Below are 10,137 nucleotides of genomic sequence, written 5' to 3' on the forward strand. Positions count from 1 at the left end.
GGGAGGGTCCCAGCTGTTACTCAGGTGGGGTTTGGTGGCCAGCAGGAATTGCAGGAAGGATTTCACAGCTGTTACTCAGGTGGGGTTTGGTGGCCAGCAGGAATTGCAGGAAGGATGTCACAGCTGTTACTCAGGTGGGGTTTGGTGGCCAGCAGGAATTGCAGGAAGGATTTCGTCTGGGAGGTTCACAGCTGTTACTCAGGTGGGGTTTGGTGGCCAGTGATGTTGGCGTGGGCTGTGCTGGGCGTGGCAGTGCCACCCTCTCACCTCTGCCCCCGAGGCACCTGCACAGCAGCTGGTGCTCAGCCCCGTGCCAGGACCCTGCCACAGCAGGCGGGGGCTGCCCGAAGTGGGGGCACACCATGAGCTGTCCCTGTCCCCAGGATGGGACCCCTCTTCCCAGACCTGAGCTGCTGCTCTGCTGAGCAGTCCTAGAGCTGTCCTGTCCCACCAGGGCTCCTCTGGCACTGCCCGAGCCTCAGCTCCTGCCCAGCAGTGTGGAACAGCCCTGGCTCAGCCCTGGGCAGAACAGGATTGTGGGGAAACGTGTCCTGAGAGCTGCTGTGCAGGAGCCAGCCTCTGCCCCAGCCCCTGCCCCTCCTGCCCCTGCCTCCAACGCTGCTGGGAACGGGATGTTTTATATTCCTTAGCTGGGGAAAAAAAAAATCCCTTCTCATTTAATTAAAAATGTTGACATTGTGCCTGGCCATCCCACCCGCCGGAGAAGGTGGTTATAAATTAAACATTAAACCTTTAATGGCCCATAAAGAAATTTTCGCTGCTGTTCTGTATATGGGGATATAAATAGAGAGGGCTGTGGAGGAGGGGTGGGACATTATTGTTCCTCAGCCAGATAATCTTTGCTAATGAATTTAATTAAAAGCAAAATTAATTTAGGATTTTTGGTGGAGGGAATGGGGGTTAAAATGTACTTTGAGAAACTACCAAGAAGTTTCCCAGCAGATCAGAGCCAGGCCTGCCTCAGTTGCAGTGTGGACATAGGGGGTGGTGAGGTGCAGCTTTCTTGGGATCCCTGCAGCTGGGTGACACGGGTTGCATGTCTTGTGCAGACCCCCTGAGTCTCATCCAGGTGGGTTTAGCTGGGCTGGGATCCCCTGTTCTGGCAGTGGGTCCCTTTGGGGCTGTGTGAGGTTCCAGGTGGAGTCAGTCAGCCTGGACCTGTGCCAGAAAAGCAGAGACTGGACCAAGATCCCCCCAGATCCTGCCCGGAGCTGCTTCTGCCTCTCTCCCATCAACGCTGTGCCAGGGGTTCCCCTCTCCTGTTCCCCTCTCCTGTTTCAGCACGTGTGGACAGGGAGGCTGTGGCTGAGCATCCCACTCCCCGTGTGCCGGCACCACCAGAGGCCTCTGCCTGGGCTGGAGCTGGGCTTGGCGAGTCCCTGTGTGTGCCAGCGAGCGTGGCACATCCCAGCTGAGGCACATCCTGGCTGGGAGGCCCCACGTTGCTGCGGGGAGCTTCTGAGAAGGCGCCTTTCCTGGGAAATGTGTTTGGGAAATGCGGCGTTACCCATCGCCAGCCTCCCCCAGGAGCAGGGCCTCAATTATTCATTGCAGAGCGGGCAGACTGGGCTCCCAGCACTCCCAGCACTCCCTCCCAGCCCTCCCAGCACTGCCAGCCCTGCTGCTGGAGTGCTCTGGGCCTGCCATCTCCTGCTCCCAGCCGGGATCCTGGTGGGCACTTCCTTGGCAAAGCCGTGGCAGAGCTCAGGGGCGGTGGCTGTGGCAGGAGGGTCTGCCTGGCCTGCAGGGCTGTCAGCACGCTGCTGGGAACCAGGGAGGTCCCAGCCATCTCTTTTAGGACACTCATGTTCCACAGGGTCTGCCCTGGCCTGGAGGGAGAGGAGACCCCCAGCCTGGTGAACGCCTCAGTGTTTGGAGGGTTTTTATCATAGGAGTGCTAATGGAAGTCAGCACCAGCCTAATGAGCTGTACTCCTCCATGAATCTGATTCATTGAGGCAGGAATTACCATAATTGATTATCCTGCTGCGTGGCTGAGAGCCGTGTTTGCTAACAGAGTGCCTGGGAGCAGTCTCTGTGCCTCCTGAGCGGCCGGACCGTCCCTGGGCACTCCTGGGGCTGGCCGTGAGCCCAGAGCAGCTCCAGGCACCCCTAGGGGTCCCTGCAGCCCCCTCGGAACCCTCACTGGGGTGCTGGCCCTGCAGCGAGGGCTGAGCATCTCCAGGGCTGTTGGGCAGGTGGGACTCAGCACCTGCTGGCCTCCAAAGCAGCGGGTACAGGCACACACAGCCCCCCCATTCTTTAGCCACTCCTGGGATGTATCAGCCATTCTCATTATTTCTCAGGGTCTAACCTGATTGATGAATGTTTGCCTTGGCCATGCTGCAAAAGCCAATTAGTTGAAGTGCAGCTTTCAGGAAGTTTTCTTTGAAATTTGGCTTAATTTCCAAGAAGTGCCCAGAGCCAGGAGAGCAGTGCTGCAGGGGTTGCTCCTCACAGGAGCATGTTACTGTGCTGCTCTGGGCAGAAGGCTTGGGATGCACCAACCCAGATGTGCAGGCAGCCCTTGGGTGGCAGCTGTGCCCTGTGCCACCCCGTGGGAGTGTGTGGGGCTGTGCTTGCAGGGCCCTGGGGGAGCCCAGGAAGGGGTCCGTGGTCTGCAGAAGCTGGGCTGGGCTCCAGGTGTGCTGGTGGAGCTGAAGGGGGAGGGATCCTGTGCCCATCACCCTGGGCATGGTGCTGGTGGGTGCTGATGCTGCTTGGCTGCCCTGGGCTGAGCCCCTGGCCTGGCCACCAGCTGCTGACCAGCACAGGCTTCCCAGTGCCCGGGGAATAACGCTCACATCTGTGCTGGTATCCCAGCAGTGTGCAGCCATGGGCAGACAGCACTGACTGCAACAGGTTAGTGATTATGATCCTTGATTTTAATTCTTCCTCCCCTTCCCTGTCTTTTCTAGAGCGCCCCGTGCAAGCGCCGCGGGAGGAGCTGGGCTCAGTAAAAGGTACGGAGGGTTGGGGTCCCAGGGGCTGCCCTGGGCTCTGCTCCTGGGGTCCCTCCAGCTCGCTGAAGCTGCATGTGTGGGGCTGGCAGGGGGCTTGGCACAGGCAGGGCAGGGCAGGGCAGGGCAGCACCTCAGCCTGGGGCTCAGGGATAGGGCAGGGGCTGGGGGCACAGAGCCGTACTTGGGGCAGGGCTGGGAGGAAGGCTCCCCCTCCCCTCTGCCAGCAGACCCCTGCTCCCCCTTGGTGCTGAGCCCACGCAGGTGTGAGGTGAATCGTGCATGAGGAGAGCTGAGACTGACTGCCTGTGAGTGCCCGTGTGTGCTGACCTGCTGTCTGTCCGTTCTCTGCGGTCCCAGGAGCCTTCCCTGTCCTCACTGGGGGCAAGAACAGCCCACAGCCCCGTTCTGTTGCAGTTTGATGTTTGTCCCCAGGGTTCTGGGAGGTGTCACAACAGCTCACAGTGATCCCAGGCTGAGGCAGGGCATGGCTGGTGTGAGTGGAAGGTGGGCCAGAGCAGGTGCCCTCTGCCAGCCTGGTGCCCGCTGGTCAGGTGTGGGTGGCTCCTTCCTGTCCCACCCTCACATTTCTGGACTTTGCAGCAGTAGGAGGACCCTGTCACAGAGGGGACGCTGCATCCCCCAAGGTCCATCCCACTGAGTTCCCCCCATCACAGCCAGTGCAGCAGAGGGGCAGAGAGGGCCGAGGGGCTGCAGGGGGTGAGTCTGGTGCATCCATAGCTCTGGGCCCTGGCAGGGGCTGGGGGTGCCAGAGGGACCCGGGGGTGATGGGGGCCGGCCCAGTGGCACTGTGCTGCGGGAGCTGCCCACTTGCAGAGCTGTGAAGAAGTGTCGGGCAGGGGAGCACTCCCATCCTTGGCACATACAGCATGAGGATGGAGGTGACCTGCTGGGAGGGGATCGTGGTCTGGAAGGCTCCGGAGATCCTGTGGGAAATGTGGAAAAAGCTGCTAGGAGGAGCAGGCAGGCTGGGTGGGAGCAGGGCATGCAGGGAGCCAGGATGAACGGGAGGAAGGCTGGGCTGGGCTGGGCTGTGGCCCTGGGGACACTGCTCAGCTGCAGGGGCAGGCTGTGGGGCCAGGGCTGCCCCCAGCCCTGTGCTTGCTGATGCCTCGGTGGTTCACTTCCCGTGCTGAGGAGGGGGCTTTGCTGCTCCCAATGCCCTGCTGTGTGTGGGGTGGGAGGGCACGGGTCAGCCCTGGGCTGCAGGGGATCTGCTGTGGCCACTGGTTGTGTCTGGAGGGAGGGGAGGGCAGCAGGGTGGGTGTCCTGCAGCTCAGCTGCCCCTGCCCGCTCTGGGTGGGAGGTTTGGGGTCTGATGCAGAAGCTCTGGGCTGTTTGTGTGGGTGTGGGGGGCTGCAGTGGCAGAGGGTGGAATGGTGCTGGTCAGGGAGCTGGGCAGGTGCTTGTGCTGCTGCCCCTGCCCTGGCTCCAGGAGGGTTCTGAGCCCTGCCCAGTTTGTCTGCTGGTGATGGAGGGGTTTCATTCTGCTGCACTGGGCCCCTCTGTCTGTCCCATACAGCAGGGCTGGGGGGTCTGACAGGCTGGGGGGGACCCCGAGTCATAGCTGAGGCTGCGTTTACAGGGCATAGAGAGAGAGGAAAGGGTTTGGATCAAGGAGATATAAGAGGGAGCAGGGAGCCCCCCGCCCCAGCTGCCTGCAGTGGTGCCTCTGCTGCTTTATCACCCTCTCCTGGTGCTGAATTATTGAGAGTGTTGCTCTCGTTTATTGCCGTGCTGGAGGAGAGCTGCCTCCAGCCTGGTGCTGCTCTGAATATGATTATGGGGCTGTAGATGTCAGAACCAGCTGGGCCCCGGAGACCAATCTGCTGCCCCCCTCACTCCTCTGCTTCCCCTATCCTTATTTATTCCCTCCCAACTCGCCTGGTTCAGCGCTCATGGTCCCCTTGCTCCTTCCATGTGTGCCCCTGGAGGACAGAGATTTAGTGCCTGAGGAGCAGCACTGCCTGGCTGCCAAGCCAGCACCGTGTGCCAGGGGCAGCGGGGGCTCGTGGGCAGGACCCCTGGCCCATCCCCAGGGGCAGCAGGGGCTCGTGGGCAGGACCCCTGGCCCATCCCCAGGGTCAGCGGGGGCTCGTGGGCAGGACCCCTGACCCATCCCCAGGGGCCAGGCTGTGGCCAGCCCTTTGCTGTGTCCCCTGGCCCATCCTACTGCTCTGTCCAGGGTCTGCTGGGGGGCTCAGGGAGGGAGTGGCTGCCCCGGCTCTGGTTGGCATTTCTGGGTGCCCTCTCGTGCAGTCCATGGTGGCCCCATCCCGGGCTCCAGGGGCTGTCCCCGTGGCTTCCCGTCTCATATGGGGGCTGGGGGCTGCTGGCTCTCTCCCCCTCGGGCCGCTGCTCGGCTTCTCCAAAAACCGGGGGCACGCTGGGCCTCCCGGGGCAGACCCTCCCCGGGATGGGAGCGGCGGGGTCCGGCACCCGTGGCGCCGGGAGCCGGCTGGCACCTCGCAGGTTAACTGCGAGCGGCGGATTCCCTTATTGACAGGGTAGCCTGGAAAATGCTGAGGCAGGACATCGGCTCCTCGGAGTGTCAGCGGAGCCCACGCTGCGCCGGCGAGCGCCCACGCTGCCGCTGCCGTGCCCCCAGCGCCCAGCCCGGGCCCCGACCCTCACCCAGCTCCCCGCTCACCCCTGGGGCTGGCGACCCCTCACACGCTCGCCCTTCCCTTTGGTCCTTGAAGACACTGGAGAGGATTTCATTTTTTCCTTCCTCTCCCGTTTTCCCGGGTGGATAAGGCGCTGCCCCGGTGCCCTGCGGTGCCCCAGCCGCGGTCCGGGGGCTGCCGGCTCTGAGCCCCGGGGGAGGGAGCAGGGCTCCGGGACCACCGGAGCTGGAGCCGGACGGCCGAAGGGACAGAGCCACCCAGGAGGAGCGGTGGCCGGTGGCGGGAGCAGCCCCTCGGCCCCGCAGCGAGCCCGCCGCTGACACGATGATGTATTTTTGGGTAGGTACCGCTGCCAGGGGTGGGCGCCACCCTCCCTGCCTGCCCAGGTTTCTCTCAGGATTGGGGTGGTTCCGTGCCGCCGTCCAGGAGAGCTTCCCCTGTGGTCAGCCGCTCTCTGCCCGGGGCTGGCAGCAGCAGGCTGGGCTGCTGTGCTGGGGACAGGCTGGCCTTGGGACCAGCAGGGCAGCGGGCAGGGGTCCCTGCCTGGGCACCCCCAGCTGCCCTCCTGCTTCTGCACTGCCCTGTCCAAGCTCCGTGCGGTGCTGGCCGTGGGCAGAAGCTGCCTCCCCTGCCCAGCGGCAAACCCCTGCCCCAGCTTTGGGGGTCACTGGTGGGCTCTGGCTGTCCTGGGAGGGGGCACAGCTCTGTGGTGATATTGGGACGTTCAGGTGACAGGTCTGTGCTGAGCAGCAGCCCCTTCTCACGGCGCCCACCCAGGATCTTGGCAGATGCTTGTGGGGCAGCCCCATGTTTTATCCCAGGCCTGAAATTCCTGAGGCTGAGGGGAACATACCACGGGGACCCTGAGCCCCCTGAGATCCCCTTGTGGACCCCAAAGTCCCTCCACAGCAGTCCCTGCTCAGGGTTCTGAGACCTGGGGGGATGCCCAGAGCGAGGGGCATGGCTGGGGAGTGGGCTGGGCAGGGGTCTCAGCTCTCCCTGCTCTAGCAGGGCACAAGGCCATGGCTGGATCAGGGACAGGCTGACACCTACCCAAACATGTCAGAGCTTGGTGCAGGGATGGAGAGGAGGGCACAGGGTCTGTCCAGGCCCTTTTCCTGGGGCTGGACGCTGAGTGTGGGTGTGATCCCAGTCTGGGTACAGCTGGCACAGTGAGCGGAGGGCGAGGAGCTGGAGCCAGCAGTGCCCCGTGGAGCTCCACTCCCTCCCCAGAGCTGCAGGGTCTGGGCTGTATCAGGCTCTGCACCACCCCAGGGTCTTCCCATGGCATCCCAGCCTACCAGCTGGGGCTGCAAGGCAGTGGCACCTGCTCCTTCCACCCGCTCCCTCCTGCTCCCTCAGAGGTGGCGAGGGGCAGCAGCACTCTGGTGGGGCTTACATGCTCCAGGGAGTTGTGCTGCCCTGGATTTGGGAGCAGGGAACAGAGTGGGCAGAGGCAGGCAAAGGGGCATGTGGGGAAAGAGGCTTATGGGGAGGAGGAGGAGGATACTGCGAATTCATTGTTCCTCAGGAAGCAGCTTTCAGGTGTGAGGTGCTTTGTCATGAGGGATGTCGGCGCTGCCACGGCTCCAGCGCCTGTCAGGGCTGGCACAGCCTCCTGCCTCGGTGCTGACTCTGCCCAGGAACTGAGTCCCACCACAGCTGGAGAGCCAAGCAGAGCTGTGTGGCTTTGGGGAGCCGGGCTGAGCAGGCAGGGGCAGCGTGGGGTGCCCGTTCCCACGGCAGTGCCAGGCACAGCGTCCCACACCGCCCTGGCTGCGGGGCAGGGGCACTCCAGGGGCTCTGTTCCCTGTCCTGTGCAGCACACAGAGCCAGGCAGCCCAGGACAGCCCATCCCAGCACTGTGGGGTGGCATCCCCTGCTCTGCTGGAAAGGGCAGGGCAGGGCTGTGCTCCTGGCAGAGCAGTGAGTGCCATTTCTTGGCATTGTGGGCGGCTACAGCAGAGGGTCTGCTATCCCTGCGTGACAGGAGAGCTCTGGTGGCTTGGTCATCAACACCTCAGCGGGCTGAGATGGCACAGCAAAATGTCTTCAAACAAGCAGTAATTCCAGAGAAATTAAGTGTGTGTGGAGCTGTGCCCCAAGGAGCTGCCCCTGTGTGTCCTGCAGGGAGCCAGGGCATGGATGGCACTGGCTGCTGGGGGTCCCTGTGTCCCTGTTGTGCTGGGTGGGGCTGGCTGCTGGGGTCCCTGTGTCCCTGTTGTGCTGGATGATGGGGACAGGGATGGCTGCAAGGAGGTGCCATTTTGTGGAGAGCACAGGGCTCCTGTCCCTGCCCACGTGGCCCGGGGGCAGAGGAGGAGGGGTGGCACGGGAGGCTGTGGAACGTCCCCAGGTGCTGGCCCAGCTGCTGTCCTGTTCTGCATGGTGCTGGCAGATCCCCAGGCCCAGTCCTGTTCCCCCCACCATGGGTCAGGAACATCTAAATGGGATGTTTTTTCCCTGGATCCCATTACACTTCCATGTGCTTTCCCTCCGTTCCTGCTCCCCTCCTGCTGCCACAGCTGCTGTCTCAGACACTGGCTGTGGTTTGGTCACAGTGCCCTCCTCACCCGGTCAGGTCATACCTGGGTCAATTCCGTCTTTGGGAATTCGGAGCAGGCACTCAGAGTGTCTCTGGTGACCTCTGAGAGCTGCTGGAGGGGAAGGAGGAGGAAGGAGCAGGGAAAGAAGGAGAGGTTTAGCAGGTGCCAGGGAGGCTGGTCAGTCCCTTCTCGCTGTCCTGGTCCCTGCCCTAAGCTGGGGCCATCCCCATGGCCAAGGTACTGGGGACGTGGAGCTTCCTTGCCATGGGATGTTCCTTGCCACACAGCAGCTCTGATCTGCCAATGCCTTCATCTGATTGCTTGATGTCTTTAAATAACTACTAATGAGCTACTAATTAATGAATGCCTCGGCTCGGGGGCATTTTGAGTGGGTGGGAGCAGAGGATTAGGCTGGTACTGCTGTCCCTGGGTGCTGGTGGGCTGCCAGCACTGCACTCACAGGATGACCCCGGGGGGCTGGAGCACCTCATCTCCCTGGCCCAGGCTCGATGGCCCTCGTGGCAGAGGTTGTGTCCTGCCTGATCTGCAGCCCTCCTTGGCAGCTCTCACAAGTGCCAGCATCCAGCTTTGCTCGGTGGGAGAGTGCTGCAGGGACAGGGGGTCCCACCAAGCCCCAGCAGCCTGGGGCACCCAGTCCTGCCATGGCTGTGCACCGTGCCCCCACGGCAGGTCCAGGACATGGCATCTTCCTCTCTGCTGGGAGGGGAAACACGGGGCTCCCAGTGCTGCCAGGCTCTGGAACTCCCACTGCATGCTGTGGGTCGGAATCGGGGCATGGAGCTGGGCCAGCTCTGGGCTGGCAGCAGCTCTGCCCGGTGCTCAGGGCTGGGCGCAGGCCCGTTGGCACCTGGATGTGCCACAGCTGTGCTCAGCAGGGCTGGAGGCTCCAGGCAGACCCCTGGGCCTTGTTTCTCGTGGATGAAGTTCCCAGGGGGTGGGGTGTCCCTTGGAGGAGGCCTGAGCTTTTCTGCCATTTCCCAAGGAGAGCATGGTACTGCACTGGCTGCCTTGGGCACTTCCCAGCAGCTCTCCCCTGTGTGGCAGGTCCATCCCGGTGCCTGCAGCAGCCAGATGTGCTGCACTGTCCCTGGCAAGTTCCCTCAGTGGTTTGGGGGTGCGTGCCCACCAGCGCAGGCTCTGTCCCTTGGTCCAGCACCGGAGCAGTGGCCAAGACCACTCCTGTCCTGGTGCCATGTTGTTCTCCCTCTTCCAGAAAACAAAACCAAGGAGCCCTGAAGGGTTCATTTAAAATAAATAAAAAACTGGGAATTGTGCTGATTTGAAGGAAAGGCAGCCCCATCCTGAGCAGGGGAGCGCAGCGCCAGCCCAGCCCCGAAGGGCAGAGAGATGTGCTGAGAACTGCAGCCCTGTGCAGCTCCAGCCTTTGATCGTATATCTCACACGTGCCCTTTGCTTTCCCTCTGCTGATATTTATTAGGTTTAATTTTACTGGGACACGGCTGTAAGTGAGACAGATGGAATGGGGTCTGTGCGCCTGGTGAACACATCTTAATTAAACAGATAAATAAACTTTCATTCCAGGAGGCTTCAGTTTCAGAGGGGCTCCTCGGGGGCTGCGGCTCTGCGGGGCCGGGCACAGCCCCGGTGCTACCACCGGTGCTGCTGGCTGGGGCTGTGGCACAGTGTCACCGGGAGCAGCAGGGTGAGGGAACCCAGCCAGTGGTGCCAACAAGGTGTTCCCACTGGAGCTGACTGGAGGCTCGGTGTCACCCTGCCCGGGCAGTGTCCCCAGGGCTCCCTGCTGCAGAGGGACATCTCTGCGGCCAGGCACGCCTTGGTGATGGCAGCAGAAGGGAGAGAGGAGACTCAGCTCTCCTCAGCTCCCAGAGCTGTGCCCATTTCGCTGCTGGCTCAGGGCAGTGCCAGCACTTGTGGTGCTGCCACCGGCCAGGAATGCCTTTGAGTCACCCTGGCCGGAGCG

This window comes from Haemorhous mexicanus, chromosome 20, assembly GCF_027477595.1.
Source record: "Haemorhous mexicanus isolate bHaeMex1 chromosome 20, bHaeMex1.pri, whole genome shotgun sequence".
Classification (NCBI taxonomy): domain Eukaryota; kingdom Metazoa; phylum Chordata; class Aves; order Passeriformes; family Fringillidae; genus Haemorhous; species Haemorhous mexicanus.